Raw genomic sequence first — 27,080 nt, 5'->3', positions numbered from 1 at the left:
TAGAGAAAAAGTCTGCCAACTCCTCTCGAGCATAGCAAGCCCTGCTACCAAAAAAAAAAAAAAAAAAAAAAAAAAATTGTTGAAGCAACATCCAACTTAGGAACAGGTTTTAGACCAAAAATTCACTTGGAAGTCAGTTGGCCATCAGAATTAAATAATAAATGGCAATTTGATTACTGGACTAGCCCACAAATGCTAATTAACTTATAATTTATTTTTACTGTAGTACTAAGATCTTCAGCTATGAAATTTGGAAATAGGTGGCCATAAGTTGCAAAGAAGAAGAGGATCTTTTCCTGATTGAAAGGCTGTAGCTAGAGACATAAAGCTCTTCCCACTGGGTGCCGTCACCCTCTTTGAGAAGAAGGACCTTATATTAGGTATTTTTATATTCCTCACAGTATTTAGTGAAGAGCATTTTTTTAATGTTTATATATTTGTTTTGAGAAAGAGAGAGGGTGTACATGTGGGGAAGGGGCAGAGAGAGAGGGAGAGAGACAGTCCCAAGCAGGCTCCATGCTGTCAGGGCAGAGCCTGACTCAGGGCTCCATCTCACTAACCAAGAGATCATGACCTGAGCTGAAATCAAGAGTCAGACACTTAACTGACTGACCCACGCAGACACCTAGCCAAGAGCATGTATAAGTGCATACTATATACTTGGTAAATGGGATGAGATCCATTAATTCTATGTTAATGTAGGTAATTAGTAAGGCCTCAGTTTTTCCATATAGTCCCTCTTTGTCTCATTATTAGGCACAATTTTCATAAATTTGGATCTTTTTTTAAAAACATGGTCATTTTAACTTTAAAACCTAGACCAATTTTTCAATGTTTTTATTTCAAACCACTGTGAGAAATGCAGTTTATAATGCAACCTAATGCACATATTCATATATTTTTATAATTTAAAGAAGAGTTTCACCAAAAAAAGAGAAGCTTTCTGCTTGCAAAGCTGTCTGTTCTATTATATTCTACTCCACTTAATTATTTTTAAATTCTCATCAGACTTACTAAAATTGGTTTCATGACTGACTAATGGGTCAGAATCCACAGTTTGAAAAGCTGAGTCTTTCAAAAGCTGAGTATTTCAAAATAAATAGCTGAATATTCTCAAATGAATTGAATGAATCAGTTCTTTCAGGACTGTTCATTGAGCACCTTAATAAATCCCTGGCCCAGACACATGTCACACACTGGGATGTTATGATCAATAAGACCTCCTTCTTCACCTCAAAGGGCTGAATGTTTGGGTTAGGAAAGTAACCGGTAAAGAGTAAATGATTTGAAGGTTGAACATTGCTCAGCTCAGCCAGGATATATACAGATTACAGTATCAAGTTCCCGGCAGCAAGTAGAGAAATCCACATCCCAGGCCCAGCTTTGCTTCTATTTAGCTAATATTTCAATTAACTGGATTTAGGACATGGTTTCCTGTTCTGCTATTTAGGTAGATCTAATCACTCCCCCAAAATTTAAACCAGCTTTTGAGAGCAGAAAAACTTTAAGATATGTTTAGCTTAAATATAGACATAATTTGAGTGTAAGTATAGATGATACTGGAATAGGCATTTAGAAGTGTGTTTGCATCAGTAGAGAAGGCATTTGTTTTTCCCACTGCCATAAAAGTCTTTTGAGTTCATTTTCATAACCGAATTACTAAAAATAATAATATTATTATAATACATTTGAAATTGCAGAGCATTTATAATTGTGGAAATACCAACTTGAAATATACCTGCAATATCTTTTGTAACCATTACTATTTTAAGTTTAATTGTAATATATTATCCAATGATGCAATTAGGATTTTATGAGCAGAGAAACCCACAAAAACAACAAAAAAGGTACACAATACCCAATTGTTGCATTTGAAATTACAGCTAAAAGAAAACTATGTGCGAAAGAGGTTTATCTCACATGTCTTAAAGATTTATAGTTAATTAAAGAAAAACATGGGTAGGCAATTCCAAATGTACTGAAGTTTCATCCATTTAACAAAGAACCTATTTTACTGATATAAATGTAGATATGAGAAGACACAGAGGTGGGTTTTTTGTTTGTTTTAAAGACATTATACCCACTACCTTTTATTTGCTAGAAAATCCCTAAGCATGTGCTTCCCATTCTTCCCATCTTACTTAAGTCCCAGGAGTAAGCACGGGGCCCCTTTACATTAGCCCCACATTCAGTCTATCAGAGTTCAGTCATATCTGTGTCCCAGATATACCCAGAATCCTTCTCCTTTCCTCTCTCTCCACTATCAGACCCAAATCCAAACCACCATTTCCTTTTGCCCAAACTACCACAAGAACCACCAAACTTGTCTAGCTGAATCCTCTCTTCTGCTTCTGTGAAATCAGGCTCTCCGTAAAGAAAGAGTCTGTAAAATGTAAACCAGAACGTTTCATTCATACTTCAAAAGCCCCGGTGGTTCCCACTGCACTTACCTGCCCTCGTTTTCTTTTTGTTTTCTTATCTGCCCTCATTTTCTATCACCCCTTTTCTTGCACCATACTTCAGTCACATTTAACTTCTTTTTCTTTCCCAAATGTGATGGTTAATTTTATGTGTCAACTTGGCTGAGCCAAATATTACTCTGGATGTTGTATGAAACTGTTGTTTAGATGAGCTTAACTTTTAAATTGGTGCACTTTGAGTAAAGCAGATTACTTCCACCAGGTGAGTGGGCCTCATCCAATCAACCGAAGGCCTTAAGAGAGCAAAATTTAATATTTTTATTAATAAAATAATATTATTTTATTATAATAAATAATTGTTTACTTAATATAAATATTTATATGTTATAAATATATATATTATATATTTATTTAATATATTAAATATATGTAAATATATATATAAATATATATATAAATATATAAACCTGCTCCCAGCAGATGACCTTTGGACATGAACTGCAACTATTTCCAGAGTCTCCAGCCTGCCAGCCATACCCCATCCGATTTGGGATTCACTAGTCCCCCACAATTGCATGATCCAAGTCCTTAAAATCAATAAATCAATCTAGAGATGATGATTGATAGATACATAGATAGATGATTGATAGATAAATAGATAGATAGATAACAGAAAAAGAGAGAGAGAGAGAGAGAGATCCTGTTGGCTCTTTTCTTCTGGAGAATCCTGACTAATACACCAAACACCAGTTTTTTTCTCATTATAACACCTTCAACACCTATAATACTAGAGCACCCTTTCTCACTAGAACACCTTTGTTCTGGCTATTCTGTCTCTGGAACTCCCTTCCCAGGCTCAACACATAACTGCCTCCTCCATATCATTCGTATCTCAGCTTAAAGTAGATCTCTGAGATATTCCATTTTATCACCTTGTTTTATTTCCTTGTTGGAACTCAACCTGAAATAATCCTTATGCACTTGTTTGCTTGTGTAGTGTCTATTTCCCCCGACTGATTCTAAGTTCCATGAAGCAAAACACCTGTTATATCTTGTTCCCTGTTGGGTTGCCAGCACCTAGATCAATGCCTGGGACACAGTAAGTATTTATTGAGTAAATGAGTGAACAAATTAATAAAGAAAGCATGTTTGCTAGAGTTCAAATTGTTTTCTAGGCACTGTACATCAAGCATCGGGATCTTTTAGTTCAGGAGGCCATTCTGCATCTAGAGTCCACATCATGAAGTAGAAAGCTACTTAAATATCTCATGAAAAAGTTGTCGTTCCTCTGTTAATTTCCACACATAATTGCAATACTTAAATCTTAAATGGGAAAACTCAAATATATGCCAAAATTCTCCTAAATCTCTCTCTCTTTTTTGGCATAGTTTAGTCTAATAAATTTAATTAAGTCAAGGCAACATTATTCTTCCTTTGTAAACTTCCACAATTAAAAATGGTTCTTTATATTTCTTATGGCAAACCATCCCTATTGAAGAACAAAAGGGTCTTGTCAGAGTGTGCACCTAGTACCAAAGGTTGAAACTACTAACTAGCTTCTTTTTTTTCTTTTTTGAATTAATGAAATAGTATTGCCTATATTGACAAAATCAAAGCAAATACTGATTTTTTCCTAACATGAGAACTCAGGAAGCAGGACCAACTCCAACAGATATGCTAAATCATTTTAAAAGTGTTTAGAATATTTTAACTTTATAAACATACTCCACTACACTCCTTGGATCTCATATTTTGTAGTTAATGCAGTTGACTAATGCGAGAGTGGCCAAATTCTCTATTCATTCATCTACTCATTCATCTGTTCATTCATTTAATTATAAAGCATTACTAAGCACCAGGTATGGAGCTAGGTGACAAGTATACATTGGTGAATAAAATAGACCTAGTCCCTGACCTTAAGAAATTTACACTGTGATAGAGAAAGGAAGGAAGGAAGGAAGTGTAAGCAAATAAATAATCCAAAAATACACATGTTATTTAAGAACTATAATATGTGCTATGAAGGAGACAGACTTGGATGGGAAGATAGAGCATAACTGGGGAACATACACTCTGATGGGCAAGTCATGAAAGTTGTCTTTGAAAGTCCCTTTGATATTTCATTACCCAGCCTGAAGGACGAAGAGAAGGGATGCCAAGAGAAAATAGGGTGGGCAGATGAAGATGGAGAGAGGATACCAGGAAGAGGGGGTAGTATGCGTAAGGACTCAAGGGAGCAACATGTTTCATCCAGTTTAAGAACTGAAGGGATCTTTTTCCCTGGGACATCATCCTTAAAATCTTCAAGATTTTTTTCTTTCCTTTAGTCTTTTGCTAAGATCTTATGCTGCTTTGCCTATCTCACCCTATCCTGCACATAAGGTGTGCATGGTTGGTGGGGAGGGGGGACATTTAAATGAAAACCACGTAGTTCGTCATGCAAATTGAATCTCTTCAACAAAATTCAATTTACTAGGTGTCTTCGTTGTTCATTACGCAAGCACAGCCTGGTGTGCTTTGACGAAGCGCTTTGTCAATGGCAACAATTCAGTTTGTCCCCAGCCACTCTTCACTCACTAGTCAAGCACTCCAGCTCACTGCCAGAACTCTTTAGAAAGTAAACACTTCTAACTGGATGGATTGAATCAATAGTTCTCTTCCTTACATACCAATAGTGTTGATTGTGAAAAGTAAAGTTAGAACCCTATTATTGGTCTTGCACTCAGACCACATACGTTTCAGGATGTCTGAAATCAACTTTAATTCTATTCTGAAAGAATTAAGGTATAACAGCTCCAAGTGGTAGAATCTTAGAATTAAGTGAGAATAGTCCTCCAGTTTTTTAAAGATTTTTTTAATGTTTATTTATTTTTGAGAGGGAGAGAGAAAGAGAGGGAGAGAGTGAGAAAGAGTCAGAGCATGAGCGGGGGAGGGGCAGAGAGAGGGAGACACAGAATCCCAAGCAGGCTCCAGGCTCTGAGCTGTCAGCACAGAGCCCAACGGGTCACTCCAACTCATGAGCCATGAGATCATGACCTGAGCCGTAGTCGGACACTTAACTGACTGAGCCACCCAGGAGCCCCAGTCCTCAAGTTTTTTAGAAAATTCATTTCACTGATTAATACTGTAACTTTTTAAATATATTTTGAATATATTTTATTGACCTTTATCAAACATTTTATTACACACACTTGAAAGAAGGCTGTCATCAAAGATTGAGGACTCATGGAAAGAATTGGAGGAAATCAGAAAACTCAGTTTAGTATAGTAACAGAACTTGATAACTGTGTACCACCTTGCACTCGATTTCTTTTAGTCCTCATTTTTTCATCTGTAAAACAGAATGAATGCAATATCTCTTATGAAAAGTATAAGTTAACAGATTCAGGCATGTTAGTCAACAAGAATATTTTTGAGATGTTTGGGGGAGGGTTGTTAAGGAAAAGCAGTATGATGTAGTAGGAAAAGCTTGAGTTGTAGAGGATTAAACAATAAACTGTTAAATTTCCAATGTGGCCATTACCAGTTTGAGTATTTGAGACAAATATTTCCCCAAGTTCCTTTAACTTCATTTTTTTCACATGTAAAAATAGGGACAGAAACTACTAGATCTGTTTTGTGGATTATATAAGAAACTATATGCAAAACCATCAGGGATGCTTGCTCTCAAAATGTAAGCTCTCAGTATATGTTACTGTGTCTTTCTTTTTACCTATTAACATTTTCAATAAAACTATGAAATATCTTTCTCATTGTATTTTTAGGAATAGGAAAGACTTCCCAAATCAGATTTCCCATAAACTCCTTACAGGAGAAATAATCTTTAAATGACCCAAATAACTTTTTTGGGGGGATAGAAATAGCCACTACAACTTTTTTTTGAATAGAATATCCAAAACATTTAGAGATGTTTTAATAGTTGAAATACACAGTTTCTATGTGTTTCATAATGAAATACATAGCTTCTAACATATGATATACATTGATATACATACATAACAATGATATACATTGACCAAACTCTGACACCAAGTGAATATTCTTTAAAACCAGTTTTCCTTACTCTGAGAATGTAATCCCGCCATCTTGTAAAAGTGATTGATATGGATATAAAAGTTAGCCCTGTACATAAATAAAACAGAAAAAATTAGATATAAGTAGGTTAAGTCCCTTATTTTCTTTTTGTCATGCATATCAAAGCTTATGAATTTTTATTTTGCCTGGGATAATATTACAGCAAGTTTTTTAATTAATTTTTTTCCAAAAGAGTACATTCAGTTGAGCTTAACATGAAAGTGTTTTCTTCTGAGGACTCAGACATGAGTACAATAAGACTCATTTCTTGGGTGCCAAGTTCAATGCTAAGACTTTAGTACACTTTGTCTTACTTACTCCTGTCAATATTTATAAGATAGAAATATTTAGATACATTGTATAGATGAGAAAATTGAGATGCAAAGAAGTTAAGAAACTCACTTAAGGTGGGACAATTAGTGATGGTGTTATAACCTAAACCAAAGTCTACGTAATTCCACATAGCCTCTATTCATTAATTGCATATGGCAAAAATAAAATTAAGCCATTTTAAATTGACATCATCTTCTGTTTTTAGTATTGTGGGCATTATCTTGATTAATGCCATGATCATTACATATCTGAGAAACTATATCGTCTTGCAAAGTCTTCATTTTTTGAGATAAAATCCTTTGTTCTTCAACACCTTCCACTCACTCTCTCATACACACACACACACACACACACACACACACACACACTTTCTTTTTACCAATCTCTTCACTCCTTCAATCTATACAGTGTCTTTCAGTACCTGAAAAAAATATCCCCCATTTTCTCTCCCGGTTGACTTTTCTGCAGGCTCATTGATACTATCTTTATCTTTTGAGTAGCGGAGATTTGTTTAGAAGCCCTTTTGAAAATGAACCAGATTTTTAAGGACATAGTTTCATAGTAGGGGATAAAAATTGCTCTTAAGGCTTCCTTGATGTATTTTCATCTCCCTTTCTTTAACTGCCTTGCTCACATTGCTCTTAGTATTTATTTCTCCTTGAAGAATTTGTTGTCACAAAAATTAATTACTTTGCTGCTAATAAAATTAGGATTTCAGAAAAACGGAAGCTTTGTAACATTATCCCTCCTTCTGGGAAACATACTTGTGCTCTCTAATGTGGAACTTAGGAGTTTTATAAATCCAGTACTTTGTTTAAATAGTTTAATGAGATTCTTATTTTATTCTTTTTTGTAATTATTTGTAGAATGTGCAGCTCTCAGTGATTTAATTCTTAAAAAACTAATTAGTGTGCTATGGAATGATTTGTCTTTCGTTAATTTCCATTAACATTACATTTTGGTTTTGGTGGTGTATGTTGCGTTGGGTTCCCTGTGGGCACCACTGGATGAAATGCATATTTAACTGTGTCCAATATAATGATTATTAATGAATGATGAGTCAAAAGAAAAAAAGGAGAGATATTTTGATGATCCTTTCATCTAGAAGGCTGAAATTTGAAATCCTATAAAGGAGTTAAAAATGCTTTTTTCTGAAACAATTGTGTTTTAAAGTTATAGTCTATTGTTAAGAAATACTTAAGTGCTGCAATTAGAGGGATCTACCCATAATGGTGGTAGCAGTAGTAGTGATGAAAAATAATGAAAGAACAAATGCCAACACTTATCAATTGCTTCTGTGGGCCGGACATCACCAGATTATCTCATTTAATCTTCTCAATGACCTGTTTGACATGTATGATTATTGTCTTCATTTCACAAATAAGACAACTTAAACTTTGAGAGGTTCAGTAAATTATCTAAAGTCACATAGATAACTAGAGGTTGAGTGAAAGTTTCCAGACAAACTTTTAACCACTTTCACTGGTATTTTTATTTTTTTAATTTTATTTAAATCCAAGTTAGTTAGCACATAGCGTAATAATGGTTTCAGGAGTAGAATTTAGTGATTCATCATCTATATATAACACCCAGTGCTCATTCACTCGTAGTTTTCAATATTTATGAATATAAAAAGTAATCTCATGATATTTATACTTCAGTGTAGTCCTCTGTATTGTATAGCTCATAATTTTAAGGCAGTGGTTCTCAGTGGGGGTGAAGATGGTGGGTTTTGCCTCCAGGGAACGGTCCACAATGTCTGGAGGCATCGGGGCTGTGACAACTGGGAGGTACTGCTGGCATCTAGTGAATAGAAGCCAGAGATACTGCTAAGCATCCTACCTTTCACAGGACAGTCCCACAACAAAGGATTACCTGCCCCAAAAGTCGACAGTCCTGAGGTCGTGAGACCCTGTTTTAAGGAACTGTCCAGTGAAGGGTTTTCTGGTAATCATGTCTTTATATGGCTTGATTTCTGTCCTAACTGCTCTGTTTTAATGCATAAATGACTCTGGACCTTGTATTTATAGGAGAGACTGATAAAACAAAAGCAGAAGGCTCATATTATCCCTTAGAGCCATGGGGAGTCGAAGTAATGTATTCTTTGAGCCTGATGATACTATTATTGCTATTGACACAACATGAGAACCCATTCTAGACATATACTGTCCCAACCATGTTATATATTCAGATGCTCATGACGATATTGCATGGTAGGTATGATTTTCTCCATATTGTGCATAAGGAACTGTACAGAGGTTAACTTTCCAGGATTCACATCTCAGATACTGACACTGTTCACCATATACCAGATATATTAGCAAGAGAAATGTTAACTTGTGAGTTGTGCTGTAATCCTTTATTTTACTAAGGTGGTGTTTTCCATCAAATAAAGTTTAACATTTTTCAGCTTAGAGACAATTGAGTAGCCCTCCAGATATGAGGGTTTGAGAAGAAATATTCTCATTTCACAAAAAAATACAGTCTGCTATCTCAAAAACAGCATCTAAAAATGGAGTATCAGGGTACCTAGGTGGCTCAGTCAATTAAGCATAGGACTCTTGACTTCAGCTCAGGTCATGATCTCACAGTTCATGGGTTTTGAGCCCCACAGCTGGCTCCACCCTTACAGTGTGAAGCCCGCTTAGGATTCTCTCTCTCCTCTCTCTCTGCCCTTCCCCCACTCATGTTCGTGCACTTGCACACTCTCTCTCTCTCTCTCTCTCTCTCTCTCTCAAAATAAGTAAAGAAACTTTAAAAAAATAAAAAGTATTTATTTAGAATGGAGTATGAGCAATCATCTCTTCTAATCAGATACTTCCCTTCTTGGAAAAAGAAACCAAGGCAACAGAGAGGTTGTGCAACTTGATTGTGTTAACACAGCAAGCTAGAGGAGTCTGTGACCAGAGCCCAGTTCTGGTCCCTACTCTAGTCCCTTTTTGCTTTTTCCTGCACTATGTCCACCTCCTTTGACCTGCTTCCCATGCAGCAGGGCTGGTGGTATGAAAGCTGTTGGTGTGTCCTCCTCTTGAACTGGTGAAATGCTTTCACAAACTAGGGACATGAACTCATTATCTTCATTATGTTCATAAATTGTTTAGGACTGCAAATATGTTGTGGAAAATTAGTCTCTTTGAAGAAGAAAGACGAGAACGGTGAAATCCCACAATCCTCATTATTATGCAGTCAAATCACTCTGCAAAACTAATTAAGGATTTTGCAGTATTTTATGATTCTCAGAATCAAATGTGAAGAAATATGATCTCATGACTTTCCTAAGAAAACGATGAGTCTGTTTAAACCACATAATCTCAAAGTCTGAGAAGTCCTCCTCCCTGGAAACCATGCCCCTTCTCCCAACAGAATGTGTTACCTGCAGACACAGCTCCCTTAAAGCAGGACTCCCCAGACTTCAGAATTTGCAATCTGTCTCTGTAGGTGGTGTGCCAGCTCAGACAAGAGTGGAGGTTTCTTTGTGCCCTTTCCATCCTCCACCCCTTTCTTAAACTAAATTTAGCAAGAGATGAGGAAAAAGAAATATGAAGGGGGACACCCACCACCCATCAAATCACATTTCCCAAACCTCCCTCATTCTCTACATCACTCCATGGTGACTGTGGAAGATAATCTATTGGGGTTTGGGAAGAAGACATTTGAACTACTCTATTAATTATTTTTGTCACGTATACTTTCAATTTATATTTTTGTTTGCTCAAAACCATATATAGTATATTAGTACAGAAGTATATGTATATATGTTTGGAGGTTACATGCTTTACAATTTTTTGGAAGTCACTGTTCTACATGTTCTGAAACAGGAGCATTTTCTGACGCTTTCCCAAGGTTCTCGAATGTAGGCCTCCTCCCTGTCCTGATAGAGCATCAGAAACCAACACCCTTGTTCCTTCACCTTCTGCTAAACCTCTCAGACCAAGGCTTCCTCCAGAATTTACATCTCTGTGGCCACCAACCCCAATTTTATTTTTCTAAAAGAGCAAGTATAGATTCCTATCCCAGCCACAACATGTGTACTTCTCAGACACTCCCTGCCTATCAACTGTCCTACCTCCATGATCCATCCACCTCCTAGTTAAGGGACTAAAGCTGAGCCACTCTCCATCCGGACAAGCAAAGCTTGAGACCCCTGGAAAAGATAAGAACCCTGTATTAGTTGCCTATTGCTGCAGTAACAAATATTTACCACAATTCAGTGGCTTAAAACAATACGAGTTTATTATGTCACAGTTTCATAGGTCAGGAGTCACTGGACTAAAATCGTTTCCGTAAGGCTGGATTTCTTTTGAAGACTCTGGGGGAGGATTTGTTTCCTTGCCTCTTCTAACTTCCAGAGGTCACCGGCACTCCTTGGCTCAGAGCCCCTTCCTCCAGCTTGAAAGCCCTCAGTGTAACATCCTCACAACTCTCTTTCTCTCTGACGTGTGCCTTACTGGCACATCTCCTCTAACCCTCTTGCCTCCCTCTTCTAAGGACACTTGTGATTACACTAGACCCACCCAGATAATCTATCTCATGATCCTTAATCACATCTGTAAACTCTCTTTGCCATATAAGGAATATATTTACAGGTTCTTAGGATTGGAGAGTGAAATCTTTGGGGCCCATTATTCTGCCAAACACAGATACTCTCTCTGGCAGGATTCGTGAGTTAAATCAGCTGAAGAAGGAAGCTGCATTCACCTTAATTCCAAACTTGGAAGAATGGAAAAAAGTATAATACCAGAGTTAAAGAAGATTCTCATCCCAGTCTTTCCAATAACAAAGCTTTATGATGTTAGGCATGTTATTTAATCTCCTTGTAATTGCTTTTTTGCCTGTAACATGGAGAAAATATACCTTGAATGGAACATAGAAATGCAAAACTACCTAATGCTAGACCTCTAGCAGGTGTTAAGGTTAGTTGACCCATTCTGATGCACAACTCCAATCTCATGTAATACTAAGTAGCAATTGTATGGTATTTCCAAACCATCTTTCTTAATGTACACAACAACCCATGAGTTCTACCCCATCTCCAAACTGGAATCCAATGAAGGTTCAGGGACTTACTCAGTGAAAAAGGAAGCAGCAGCAAAGCAGGGACTGCAAACCAACCATTTTGACTCCAACTCCTGCGTTTTTCTATTCTATATAGCATCCTTCTTATTTTCTACTTCTGGTCACCATACTGGTTAAAAATTAAATATTTGGCCAAAATAGATTGGTGTCTGGGAAGTGAGGCATATTGCCCACTATCTTTGTGAAGTTTGCGGAAAAGCAAAACAGATGAGAAACTGTAGGCTCAGGAAAATATTTTCTCTCTGGAGCTGTTAGGCATTTGTAACAAGTTGTTAAGGCAGCTTGGCTCTTGTGAGTGTATGGCTGGTGCCAATTTGGAAGCTTTTATAGGTCTCTCGTTCCCCTGATATTATTGGCTAAACCAGTAAGTGTGGTTAATTTTCGATGTAAAAAAGAATCATAACTCTGAAAATACTTGTGAGAATTAAAGAAACTCCAGAGTTTCACCTAAGGATTTCTTAGTAAAAGAATCAACTATAAGAAAGAAATCTAATTGCCTGCCATCTTAGTAACTGCATAATTATTTCCCGATACTTAATGTTACAGAAAATAAAGAGAAGTTTCTATTTGTTTTTGTTCCTACTTGGGATTATTAAGGTGCAATGTAACCATGGCCTGATGCTTTTTGCCCTTGGTGATGTAAGATGCTGTGCTATCCATTCTCCGGGCCTGGTGATTAACAGGCCCTTGACTTGGATCCTGTTATGACAATTAGGATTGAGTGGTGTCATCTGTTTCATAATTAAATTCTATCTTCCATATCCTTTGAACACTGTATTGGAGTTTAATTGGCTGATGCTATCTCTGCTGCCACTGTGGCTTGTCTGCACAACAAAGTCAAGATAACAATGATCCTACTCATTGCAGAATACCCCAGTTGAAAAGAAATTGCTTTCTCTTTCACACGTAAATGACGTCCCAATTTAGAAGCTGTAGTTAAGAAGGCTAGGGCCTCTGTATCCTTCCAAGTATTCATTCATTTAGGATCTCCGTTACAAATTAAAAGATCAACTCAGTACACATAGGGAGCAAGTCCTGTCTGACCATTTGATAACTTCTCCAAGAAGACCCAGAGAATGCGCAAAGGGATGATGGATATTGTGCACAAGACTGTGCACAGGCTTGTCTGTGTAGCCATCACAGACAGAAAAAAATCTCCCCAAAGCCTGGCTCATTCCCGCTCACTTGCCAAGGAAACATTTTCTCTGAGTATTAAACTCTTTACATTAAACACCATCAAAATACACTTCCAAGTTATTTTTTAAGACTGCAGAAGCATTAGGCTTCCTCAACAGGCATGTCTCTTGTTTCATTTTCAAGAAAGCAACAGAAGGTGTTTAAGACCATGAGGTAATGTACTTATGAAAAACAAGAGAAGAAACTTATAGGCAAATCAAAAAGAAACACATGCTCCATGAGACATGGAAACTATGTTATAAAATAAAAGGTTTTAAAAACCATCTGCAGGGTAATCCTGACTATATTCCCAAGTAGCACAACAAATCCATTCAGTCAGGTCAAAATCAAGATCATGCTGATGGTATATTTGAGATGCATACAAAAGTGCCTTAACAATATAGTTAGCATACCATTCAGGTAAAAAAGTTATATTTTAATTAATAAAACTGTGGGAGATTTCATGAACTGTGAATGAAAAGATTGCTGTGAATATTGGTACAAAATACTTAAAGCCACGTTAAGACTAACAAACTTCAAAATTTAAGATCTACGCATATACAGAATATGCTGGAAGCATGATATGCTCTTTGTAATCTACTTCTAATCACATGATTATATTTTAATTATAGTTTTCATTTTTTGAAAGTATATTCTATTGCAATATGTTCCTTTTCTTCTGGGTAACAGTCTCTATTGCCTTATTTTCATCTGTAGATGACTCAGCCTATAGTGATTTAAGGGCCAACTGTTCAAAATTTTTCAACAGTTTACTCATGATGCAATTAAAATTAAAATGCATGCATAAAATTGATACTTTAAGCAAATCTTTGTGTATCTATACAGTGGTTTAGAAATAAGGAGAGAGAGGGGCACCTGGGTGGCTCACTCAGTGGAACATCCAACTTCAGCTTAGGTCATGATCTCACAGTTCATGGGTTCAAGCCCCACATTGGGCTTTGTGCTGACAGCACAGAGTCTGCTTCAGATTCTCTGTCTCCCTCTCACTCTGCTCCTCTGCCACTCATGCGCATATGAACTTCTCTCTCTCTCTCTCTCAAAAATAAACATTAAAAAAAATTTTTTTAAATAAGGAGAGAGAGAGTTGCCTCTTTCTCTGGAGTCTGCTGGATTGCATCTCCTTGGGTTTTGGGAACTTCTTTCCTTTTCAATATCTTTAGTAGTTGGCTATTCCTTTGGACCAGAATTCCCATGAATCATATTTTAAAAAAGATTCCCAGTTCATTTTGAATATTACACGTGTGCTTCCTTTGTAGCTGAACTACTAACATAGAGAGACAAAGGGGCATTATCATGTCCAGTTGTAGAACTCTGCCTTAAAAGGAAAAAATATTCATCCAGGAAGGAGTGGTAGTAAGCCTTCTATAATTATATACATTTTTTAATCACCCTGATTTGTTTCTCTTGTTCTACAGGAATTCTTTTGTATCTTCCCATTCTTGACCTCTATGTCAAATGACTTTTTCACACTTCACAACTTAGACATTACCATTTAACTTCTACTTCTGGTCTCATACTACTTCGTTTCCAACTCTTTAATTAGAAATGGTTAATTTGACTTCTTGTCTTAAGGCAAGGAGAAAATGAGTCTTAAACAGTATTAAGCTCCCATAAATATTTCACTTTATGCTAATTCCTGTGCTTCCAGCTGAACTGTTTGAAGTTCTCAAAAAAGTGTTTCTGTTCCCCTCAATTAAATACATAACTGGAAAACAGTAAAATAATTATCAGTTCTATTACCTGGCACTTCTTTTCCAAACCTTAACTATGGTCATTTAAATTTTTCCTTCCACCATGAATGTAACCCAAGCCCAGTATCTTGGACACCGAGTGCCCCGGCTGAAAAACTAAGACCAGGGCTTAGGAGAAATCTTGGAGCTCCCTCAAGTGGACACATGTTTAATGCACCCTTATCCTCAGGAAAACATTTTTGGCTGCACCTTCTATCCAGGACAGAAACATTTAACTATCCCAGATTAGAAGCAGAAGAGGTGTCCTCTTTAAGGTTGAAATATTGCAAAAATAAACAAAAGTTTGAACTAGTTTGCCAAGTAAATGAACATGAGTGGCCAATAAAGAAATATCAAGTCAGGCTTTTTGACTGTTGATTTTGCTGATGGGAGTGTCAGTTGGAATGAATAAATACATTCTACTCACTCAGATAAAATGCCAGCTGTTGAGGAAATTATAAAAGTAACATTTATATAGCATTTATACTATATGCCAGGCACTAAGAGCTTGACATATATTAGTGCATTCAATTCTCACAGCATCCCACTGAAGTAAGTACTTTAATAATCTCCGTTGTACAGATGAGGAAACAGAGGCACAAAGAGGTTAAAGAACCTTTCAAAGGTCACAGACAGTATGCAAATTAGGCAATCCAAAGTCCACTATGCCATACTCTTAACATGAAATGAACAGATGAATATACACATACATATATATGCATGTGTAATGTTTATATACATACACATGCACACATATATACATACACACATATTACACATCCACACATACATATGCATGCTGCACACACATATTGATATATACATGTACACAAACATACAGAGAGACTATATATTTTAAGGAGTATATTTTATACTAGAAAAGTTACCTTATAAAGTATAAAAGCTCAGAAAGGAGAAATGTGTTATAAAACTACCAAACTTATCCTATTTCCTTGTTATTACTTATTGTTACTCATTACAGTTTCTGGTCATCTCACCTCCTAGTGGCCTTTCTCTATTAAGACCGTTGGGAGTTTGCTTCCTCCTATGGCCATGGCACTTGCTGTTTCCTCTGTAAGAAAGTTCCACCAGTTTTTCCCATGAGTGGCTCATCATGATTCCAGTTTCTTCACAAAGAGACCCTCCTTGACCCTACATGAAATAGACCCCCCACCCCCGTAACTCAGTATCCTTTTACCCAGTCCATTTTGTCTCTAACAGTCTTATCAATGATCCAAAATATATTACTTACCTATCATTCATTTGTTTGTAGTCTGTCTCCTCCGCCAGAATGTAAACCCCAGAAGGAAGGACTTTGTGTCTGGGGCATAAAAGGAACTCAAAAATAATTCTCAATAAATGATTGGGTTATTAAATTTTCAATTCTGATGACTTTTAAGTAAATGGAAAGTTATGGTGATAGTCAATATCTCAAAATTTCTTTTTCGTAATACTATTCCTTTTACAGTGTGTGCTTAATAAGTATTTTGATAGAATATTAGATTTTAAAGTCTAGAAATTTATAAGACTCTAGCCTAATAATAATTGTAATTAAGGGTATATTTTTATTCTTTATTAATATCTTACCTTTTCTGATGTTGTAACAAAAACTTATGACACATTATTTCTAAATATATGCAAAGATTATACTAAAATAATACCGGAAAAGGAAATATGTGACTTTGTACATTTCTATACACTGGGATAAAATTCAAAGGCTGTGTCTGTATTTTGTAATGGATTATGAGTCTTATCACGTATATTGAATGTATATGTGTCTGCTAATTAAGTCACATCTTTAAATTTAGCAAAACTATTACAGGTTGAGAATGGGAATGTATCCACAGAACAAAGACAACAAAAGAAAGCTACTAGGAGCTAAGATGCTATTTTCCTAATGTCTGCCGTTCAGAATCTTCTGTAGAAGGAAAGGGAAAGTGAATGGGGAATCACATTCCAATCCACCACTATTTTCCATGTCTACTTGGGGATCCCACTGTAAATCACTTAACAATGACATTCCTTCGTTTCTACTTCTTTGTTTCACTTCTTCTGTGACAACACTTCCCACAAAACCGGCCATGTATTTGGTCAGAGTTTAGAGAGATAAACGTGTCTTCTTTTCTAGGCTCCAGGCCTACTTTCTTAATATAATGACAATTAACCCAAATTTATACACATACATGCACGTATCTATAATACATACATATATGCATACATATACATAATGCATATAGAATCACACATATGTGTATAGATCTGCACACATACATATTCTCTTTATACTTATAACTTATATATAGTTATATATAAGTATATGTAGTATATTTATAGCTATATATAGTTACAGTTACATATACTCTATAGTTTTGAAGTTACATAACAATTATTTTCTTGCTCTATTAGAAAGTTAGAAAACTTCCACTTTTTCAGCCAATACATTATATCAGAGACAACAACAACAAAAGAATAATTTTGTGATTTGAGTTGCTTCTTTGTGCCCATATATTTATAAAGAAATATTGTCCTGAGGTTTCATTTCAGAGTCGACAGTTTTATTGCTATCTGCCATCATGGTACATTTAGAGTTTTCCTCTATTTGATTTCTACTATTCTCCCTTATTCTTCTGTCTCTGGTTTGCCGTAATGACAGTGAAAACTAACTGCTCATACAATTTCTCTGCAAACAGCTACTGGACTAAGTGAAGGAAAATAACACATTTTATGCATGACTGATTGCATAAACCCTTCATTTTGGAGAAACAAGCCTCAAATGAGTAATTTATTTATAGAAATGAAAACCAAACAAATAATTTCTTGTTTTCAAGGAACAAATGAAAGACAATCTCATTGCCAAATACATTTTCTTTTTTTAATCCAAAACAAAATGCCAAGAACTGAAGATCCTATAACACAAGCAAGAAGTTATAGTGAGCTTCTAAAAAAATTAAGAAAATTATATAATTTAAATTTAATATAAATACCTGTTTTTCAATTTTTGTATTCCTTTGATCAGAAGAAGGGATCTGTGGACCTTCTGGGACATTAGTTCACCTTATTTGTATTAATTTATGCCTATTGTTTGTACTACAGGATAGATATTTGCAGTTTTATTTGCTTTTAATTGCTAAGAATTTTTTTTTCCATTCATGTTTTGAACAAAAGAAAACATTTGCCAGGCTCTTGCATAAGAAGCACATGTCTAAAAATACATAAGAATTTATCATGAAGTATAAATTTTATTAATGGTTCAAATATAAATAGCAAGTTTGTGCTTTGGCAAATGATTTTTCTTTTCTATTCTCAATTGGCCAAATGTAAGTAATTTTCTTTAATCACAGGAAAATTAATGGGAAAAATTGAGACATCACTAAATAATGATAGTGCTCACACCAATTACCCTCACTGTATTTTATAGTTTACTAATAACCACCTCAATCAAGGTGTCTTTCACTGAAACAAATCACTCAACTTTATTTCAGTTATAGTTTATAATGACCCATTGAAGTATAATATACTCCCCTAATTAAGAAGTGATGTGAACGCAATGTGAATGAGGCTGATGTGAAGCAGGGGGGAAAGAGGCCTATTTCTATCTGATCTACTTAGTATTCAGGGGTACACAGCCTTTCCCGAGCTCAGCCGTGTGGTGAACTCATTGCCACATATTCTGTCCTACCGCAAACATCATTATATCCTCTCCCAATTTTTTCAGCTAGCCTTGTTGTTTTTCATGTATGCCTTTTGGGGATAAAGAGGAAGGCTCTGCTTGGAAGGAACGCCCCCTCCCTTCTCCCCCTGTCTCCTAGTGTCATTTTGTCCTCTATACTTGAATGTGCTGGCTATAAACCTGTTTTGATAAGCAGAATTTGAAAATCTGGCCTCTTGTGCTGGGATTTCACATCAATATTTGTGCCCAATATCTGAATGGAGAAGAGGGTCCCAATGCACCGTTCTCTCCCCTGTCTTTCATCATAGTTAGTACCTTATTCAGTGTGATTTCAGATGCATGGGGAGTACTGTGGAATCATGCTGATAAGATGATAAAGAGCAAAATTTATCTCATTTCAGAAGGAAATCCACTTAGATTTGTATGTTTAAGAATACATTGCCATTTAGCCATCTTATATTTTTAAACACGCAGAAAAATGACTGTTTGGCAAGGTAGCATGTTTAAGAACAAATGAACCCAGTTTGTTTATTTAAATCTTGTCTTGTTCCAGAGAGGATTTAAGACAGCTGAACAAAGTAGGTAAGCATATCGAATAACGTTTAATAAGTGGTTAGCAATCAGAAACATGTTGGAAAGGAATGAATCAGGCACAGGGTTTAGGGTCTATGTTATCACAAGGCAAAAAAGATCCCTGGGTAGGCTCCCAAGAATGTTATCTGACCTGAGCAAATCCGTGCCCCCAAAAAGGATGGTGTCAGCAGATGGTGATAGCCACATGATTTCCCACACTTGATCATCACCCCAGAATATAATGGCATTAACATTGAATCATGTCCTCCACTCACTATTCATTTATTGTCCCGAGAGATCATACTTCAAACTGTTCACCTCAGGGTCAAGGGCAGGCTGGAGGCAGAGAGATCCCAGTCTCTTTCTTACATGTGGATGTTTATTTCTTCCAAACAGTAATAAATTGAACCTCTTTTTTATATTTAATCTCCAACCCTGAACTCGGCATTTTTGATACGTTGGTCCTAGTCAACCTTACCCATATAATTAAAAATTGACTTCTCATTCCAGAGACAGAGGTAAGAGAATGGATTCGACCGTTTTTTCCCCAGTATTTCTTTGCATGTGAAATATGTTCCACACCTGCATCCTTCTCTTCCATGCAATGTTCTTCCTCTCACATTTTCTCTGGGAGACAAAGCAGAGGAAGCCACAAGATTAAATGGGCGCTTAAGTCACAAGATACCAAGTCCATTTCTGACCCTCGTACTGCTCGCTGTGCAAACATGAGCAGCTTATGCAACTTCTTGGAAACCCCCGAGTCTTAGTTTCCTATCAGTCAATGCAGATGGTCATGTCTACCCCACAGGATGGTTGCAAGAGTTAAAAATTCCAAAGATTTTTCCATTTCCTCTCGCAATGCCTGGTACAGAGAAGGTGCTAATTGTTTCCTTTTCTCGAGGTTCTTCCTCTCCCTGAACACTTGAAGGGGGAAAAAAGAGATACTCTGAAATTAGGACCACCTAAATATTTACTCAAATATTCCTGTATTTGATTTTTTAAATAAGTAATAAATTGATTTTTTAATGGAGGCTTCATTACATAGGCATAATTGATTGAGTCATTGGCCATTGGAGATTTTTCAAATTATCTTAAACTTTAAGTTTAGAGATTTTTCAGTCTAGGATGTAGCTGTCAGGTAGTAGTCACTGGCTTTAAGATAGTCAAGTTCTATTGTGGATTAATAATTCAAAAAGAAACAATCAAAAGGGAAAATTTTCTTGCTATTGTAGAACATTGTGCTTTCAGGCTGAGAACTGAAATGAACTCCTTGCAAAGTACTATTTTAAAGAAAGGCCATACAGAGGAGTGGCCTTCAATCCCTCTCTGTTCCCATACTCTCCAACCCAACACGGTTTGGCTTGCACCCAAATTCAGAGCAAGCTATCTCGGTTCAGTTGTCCTTCTGAAAGTAGAAAGAACTCTTTCTAAATTCTGCTTCTACTTCTCTTTTGTTTTTACCGTCGCATATCAAAACAATTCCTGTAATTGTTTCTTGGCAATAAGTAACAATGAAGTGAAAGAATTATACGTCTTGGGGCTCCTGGGTGGCTCAGTCGGTTAAGCATCCTACTCCGGCTTAGGTCTTTATTTGGCTGTCCATAGGTTCGAGCTCCTGGTCACCACCCGTGTGGGGCTCTGTGCAGACAGCTCAGAGCCTGGAGCCTGCTTCAGATACTTTATCTCCCTCTCTCTCTCTGCCGCTCCCCTGCTAGCACTCTGTCTCTCTCTTTCTCTCTCAAAAATAAATAATCATAAAAAAGAAGAAAGAAAGAAAGAAAGAAAGAAAGAAAGAAAGAAAGAAAGAATTACATATGTCTTAAAGACAGTGAAACAGTGACTTCTGAAGTAATGACAGACATAAGATTTAAATCTTTGAAAGTGCCTCACAGTCCTCTGAAGGACCTCACTGAAGTTTTCTATCATCTTATATTTCTCTTTTGGCTGAACAGAATTGACTCAAGCATAAATAACCAAAGCAAACAAAAAGATTTCTTGTTTTATTCATTTATTTAATTACCATTCTAATATTTTGATTGCTAATATGTAATATCTTAGCTGCACTAAAGGTAAAATAAACTATAGAAGGAGCTAGGAAACTATCCAATCTTTCATAATACTGTTTCAATGTAAAAAAAAAAATCATTCTAATTGAGAGAAAAGTGACATAAGAATTTGAAACACAGCCTACTTCAAAGTTTGGAGCTACTTATATTGGTTCATGTTTCTATAGGGATAAAGTAGAATTCAGCGTTGGTATGTAAAGCATCTTTACTTTCATTAGCATGACAGAATCCCTTAGAACAGCACTGTCCACTAGAAATATAATAAAAGCCACATATGTAATTTTACATTTTCTAATAGCCATATTTTAAAAAGTAAAAGAAAACAGTAAGATTAATTTTAATAATATATTTTATTTAACCCAATAGATCCAAAGTATTATCATTTCAGCATTCAATCAATATTTTTTAAATTACTAGTGATGTATTTGACCCTTTTCTTTTCCCCACCAAGTCTTCAAAATCTGGCATGTATTTTATCCACATCTCAATTCAGACTAGCAACATCTCAGGTGCTTGATGGAAACATGTAACAAGTGGCTACTATATGGGTCATCACAGCTCTAGAAATGTTTGCCTGTTCTCTGTGCTATGACTATATCAGTTTTTCCCTAAAAAGTTAAAAGTTAGTCTGGGTGCCTGGGTGGCTCAGTCGGTTGAGCATCTGACCCTTGATTTGGGTTCAGGTCATGCTCCCAGGGTTGTGGGATCAAGCCCTACATTGGGTTCCATGCTGAGTGTGCAGCCTGCTTGGGATTCTCTCTCTCTCTCTCTCTCTCTCTCTCTCTCTCTCTCTCTCTCTCTCTCTCTCCCCCTCTCTCTGCCCCTCCCTGCTCATGCTCTCTCTCTCAAAAAAAAAAAGATTTGAATTTCGAGTCATAAATTTATTTCTCTATCTACATTTAGGAAAAAAATTGACACACTTAAGTAGCCAAATGCCCAAATGCAATTTTGACTGATGGTTAGAAGATCCATGCTGGTTCTATCCTTTATAAAATAATGGGGTATGATATTTCCAGTTAGGTCATCTATTTCAACATTCCATAGATGTGTGGTTCTAGAAACCATAACTGTTCCTCTTTGGGGCATCACAATGACAGATACCTAATGAAATCTGCTAAATGTGGAAATTTGGGGAAAACAAATAGAATCAGAATTTTATAGCTTCAAAGATCCCTAGAGGATATCATCTCCAGCCCTCTATTTTACAGTTGAAGAAACTGAGGCCTAGAAAAATGAAGAAACTTGCCAATGGCCACAGAACTTATTAGAAACACAGAAGAAATAGAAACTGGATTTCTTGACTGCAAGTTTAGATTTATTTCTTTGAATAATGAGAATTGACTTACTTATTGCTCCCATACTTTAGGTGACTACCAAATCCATATTTCTTTTTTTTAATTTTTTCTAAATTCATTTTTGAGAGTCAGAGAGTGAGTGAGGGAGGGGCACAGAGAGAAGGAGACACAGAATCCAAAGCAGGCTCCAGGCTCTGAGCTGTCAGCACAGAGCCTGACACAGGACTCGAACTCACTAACTGCAAGATCATGACCTGAGCTGAAGTCAGATGCTTAACCAACTGAGACACCCAGGTGCCCCCCAAATCCATATTTCTAATCTCTATTTCGGAAGAAGATTATTTCTCCATTTATATTCAGAATTTTTGTATAAAATTTAACTCATCAGAAATCATTGATATAAAGATGTGCAGTGGTATAAAAAAGCATTTCCTAGAAGTATATGGAAACAAATATTTATAAATAAATGGTTAATAAACTCGCCTTTGGAAGCAAGGTGAACTTAGGGTCTGCTCTGATTGTAACAAAATGTGGGACTTGCAGGTGCTGCTTCTCTTATCCACATGGGCAGTTTAAAGGTGGTGCCTGTGATGAAAAGTGAAAAACCTGACAGGGCAAATGCATAGTATTCATTTTAAAACTCACTTGCATAAAAGATACATATTAGAAGAGTCACAGAGGAATCTATAGCTCTTTGGCGTTGGGATGAAACATGCATTCCTGTTTCACTGGAAATTCACTTTATCAAGGGACGGTCTGCCCTCTCTCTAGTCCAGGGGAAAAAAAAGCACATGATTTTCACACAGACAATTCTTCAAATGGTCTTTTAGATAAATGAATAGAATTTCACTTTCTCTTTTTATTCACATCAATTCATTACTTGTGATTTTTTTCTGCTAAAGGGGAACTGAATTGGAGCAGCAGGTCTCAAAGTATGGGCTGATGAACACTCAGTCCTCTGGGGTAAAAAAAAAAGGGGGGGGCAGATGTAGAAGTCTAGGAAATTGTGCTCTTGGTATTTCTGTCCTGAGCTCCAGCACATACTTTAGCATCATAGAGTTTAAGAAAAGTTCTGTTAAAAAGAAAGAAAGAAAAAAAACTCTTCTTTGTTTAATCCAGATTTACCCAAGTGATTTGATCATAGAGAATTTTTTTCTTCCTCTGTAGCATCACTAAACATCCCATGGAACTAGATTCCTGTGGAACACACTTGGAGGAAATTTCCTGTAGGAAATGCTAGCTTTGTGTATTCTTCCTTCCAGCTGGGGAAAGAGGGAGAAGCAAACACAGTGTGCCAGACCACAAACATTGGCTCATGGAGGGCAAGTGAGGGAATATTTTCACCAACATCAGCGCCTGAGGCATCTTGACCTTCACTTAGAGACAAAGTGCGGTAGGGCACAGCCAGATCATTTAGGTCACTTTTAGAGCAGAAAATACAATGCTAAATAAATGAGACCTCCACCTTATATCCCACGAAACTCCAGCAAGAATTCCTCCCTCCCCCCTGCCTCATGAAAACCTCCATCTTCTCAGACAGCCCACCAATTGCCAAGAAGAAAACACAGCAATTTTTGTTTACTAATATGAAACTGTTTCTCCCACAATTATAAGTCATAATGCTAGGATTCGTTCTCATCATTCTCCATGCTCATCTGGCAACATAGAGGGAAACGTAGAGAGCCTGTGACGATAGTGTCACTCTAACCTCTGTTTAACAGAGTCGAACAGTATGAAATGGTTTTCCATTCCTCCAGTTGCTACATTCTCACATGCTCTGTTGAATCTCTTTTCCCCACCCTATTTATCTTGGGCAAATTCCATAACTTTCTGGTTGCCTTGCTGTTTTATAGGCCAGGCTAGTTCCGTCCAGTTGAATGTTCCAATGTCAGGTCTGAACTCAACCTCTCTCGCTGCCTTCATCACATTTAGGCTGCAGTGCCCAGAACATGGAGGGGAGACAACCTATTTCCCTCCTCCTCATTACCACCAGTCTTCTGGTTCTCAATCCTCATCATCAAGTGCAGAGATGAAAGAGATGGACAAAGCAAGTGTCTCTTATCTTACTGGCCATGGTGTCCCTTGACCATCAACACTGGCTGTGTGGCAGACATTTGAGATAAAGCTCTCCCATGAGAAAGAAACAAGTGTGAGTGTTTCAGGCATCCAACAAGGGTCCCCCAACTGCAGTTTCCTAGGGTGAGAGATCCTCTCTGGCTCAAACTTTTCCAACCTTTGTGTTTAGATTTCTTTGTGGTCTCTTGCTGTTTGGATCTCTTCATCCAGAGAGCATTCTTATTGAATAGAATAGAGGCATAAAGTCCTGTGGTCAGACTTTCTTTTTAAGTGTGCCATTGACTCATGGGACAATCATGCTTTAAAGGGGTTTATAATTAGTTGAGGTAATGCCAGCTGCTGTAATAGATAAATCTGAAATTGTCAGTGGTTTTACCCAAAAGACATTTATTCCTTTTTGAAATAAAGCCCAAAGAGAGTGTCCTTGGACTGACGATGATGTCTTCTGATAGCCTGGCTCCTTCTATCTTATAGCTCTGCCCTGCTATAAAGCCCTGGAATTCTCAACATTCAGCCTCAAAGGAAAGAGGACACAGAAGATTGCACAAGAGGTTTTCACAGGCTAGGGCTGCAAGTAGTATATAATGCTTTCTTCACAATCCTCTGAAATATCCCAGTCACATGCTCACTACTAGATGCAAGGCAGGCTGGAAACTACAATATAGCCCTGTACCTAGGAGGGAAAAGGAAATGTGTTTTGGCGATATCACAGTCTCTGCTATAGGGCTGTTCCACTCTCCTTTTACTTCTTTTACCACCTTCCATGGCAAGACTGTCACTTAAGAAAATACCTGGGATCCTCTTACCCCCTATTATAGAGCACCAACTCCCCCCACCCCGCCCAAATAATCAGACAGAATCCCACAACACAGTGACATCTTATTTCCCTGTTGGCCCAGTGGCATGCAAAGCCCAATAACCAGGTGGCAGTCCCAACATTCAATTAAATGGACCTATTGTTATGTCCCTTAGTGGAGGCGATTTTTTTTTTTTTTGCATCATGAGATCTTTAAACCAGCAAAACCCAAGTCTGTGAGATTGAGAAATAAAATATAAGTGAAATTTAGATGTAATAATGAGAGCTGCCATTCTACTCCAGGAATTCTATTTATGGAGAAACTGCACCATATGCTATTCACTAGATTAGAGCATAATGGAGGACAGTGATGCGGTCTCACAATGATGTCTCCCAATTGCATCTGTAACTGAGTTTTCAGTTGGCCAACTCACTCTTCTTTAAAGCCAGCTGATTCAGGATAATTGGGTGAATGGTAACATCAGAAAATCCCATGGGCATTCACCCATTGCTTGACTTTTTTTTTTCCTATAAAAGAAGTTTCTTATTCAGAGCAATATTGGGTGGCTTATTATGATGACAGCAAATGTGGCAATGTTAAGCCCATGGATGGCAGTAGCAGCAGAATCATGGCATGCAGGGGAAGCAAATCTATACCCAGTGTAAGTGCCTACTCCAGGAGGGAAGAGATCTGATAGAATTGACCTGCAGCCAAGTTGTTTCCAAGTCCTTCTTACAGAGTGGTAAGAACTGCTTTGGATTTTATACCATGCTCGTGCTCAAACCTGGAGCTCTGCTACATCACTTTAAAACAAACCAGTATTTTATCCACTCTCTGTTCACCATAATCAAGTATAAAATACATTCCACTTTCCTCTTGACTTCCATTAAACCCCCATCGTGACCAGTATACCACAGTGGCATCTGGGCCCCAGGATTAACTTCATCTCAAAGCCAGTGTCCACATGCCCACTACAATTCAGTTACTGAGTATATAGTTGGAACAGTAGTTGGAACAGATAAACTCAAGAACTAAATCTCTACATTAGCTCCCTGATTCCTGGAATGGGAGCATTGTAATAGAAGGAGTCAAGTGGAAGTCAAAGGAGATCCCTCTGTCTAACAGAGTAAACCAAAAGCAATACCATCCCAGTGGAATTTCAGAGAGAGGCCACCGCTAACAGTGTGAAGACTTTGGGATCTCTCTCTTTCCTTGTACACAGTAACTCTGGTAAATAGTTACAAGACCCTTAGGGAAGGCTGGGTTCTATAAAAAGTCTGATCTCAAAGATTTCAAGCCTCTTCTTCATTCACAGTTACTAGGTCTAGGAATTGCCTCAAGTCTTAGAATTTTGTTAAAGGCTTGGTCTCTATATGGGGTGAGTCTACTTGCCAAATCTGGAGTCTGTCGGCTCTACAGATCAAGGAAGACCTTAGCAGACTATTTTAGTCCAAAGATCTCTACGATCCAGTAGCTGCCACCAAAGATTTCCACAGGTCACCACTCTGGCTGAAGTGTGTATTATGATGCCATGCTCACCTGTCTCTTGAAGTCATATACTGCACATTGCCTCTACCATCCTGGCAGCATACAATCACCATGGCAACTAAGAAGTCCTTTTCAATAGTGGCATCACCACATTCATCACCAGCCTACAGAGAACAACCCCATGGCCCCTTGCAAAAATGCTGGTATATTTTCTCAGTATATGAAGGAAAGGAGTATTCTCTGGGACACGTAGAGGTAGCTTGAAGGCTGTCTAGTTAAGGTGGG

The 27,080-nt window shown here is 37.2% G+C and overlaps 1 protein-coding gene across 6 annotated transcripts in view; it reads left to right on the top strand.

The window, feature by feature from the left end:
* CDH6 (cadherin 6) overlaps window positions 1-27,080 on the top strand; it is a 127,476-nt gene that overhangs the window by 23,391 nt on the left and 77,005 nt on the right. For 2 of the 6 annotated variants that reach the window (XM_053201876.1, XM_027074806.2), the window contains exon 1: window positions 25,376-26,049. The exons of 2 other annotated variants lie outside the window; for them this stretch is intronic. The gene's annotated coding sequence lies outside the window, so the exon portion shown is untranslated. Of the gene's footprint in view, window positions 1-25,375; window positions 26,050-26,101; window positions 27,076-27,080 lie in introns of those variants that run through there. 2 more of the 6 variants (XM_053201865.1, XM_053201872.1) reach the window with 2 other exon arrangements.

The sequence above is a fragment of the Acinonyx jubatus genome, chromosome A1, assembly GCF_027475565.1.
Source record: "Acinonyx jubatus isolate Ajub_Pintada_27869175 chromosome A1, VMU_Ajub_asm_v1.0, whole genome shotgun sequence".
Classification (NCBI taxonomy): domain Eukaryota; kingdom Metazoa; phylum Chordata; class Mammalia; order Carnivora; family Felidae; genus Acinonyx; species Acinonyx jubatus.
Note: the sequence above shows the minus strand (reverse complement) of the source record. Positions and strands in the feature narration are given on the sequence as shown.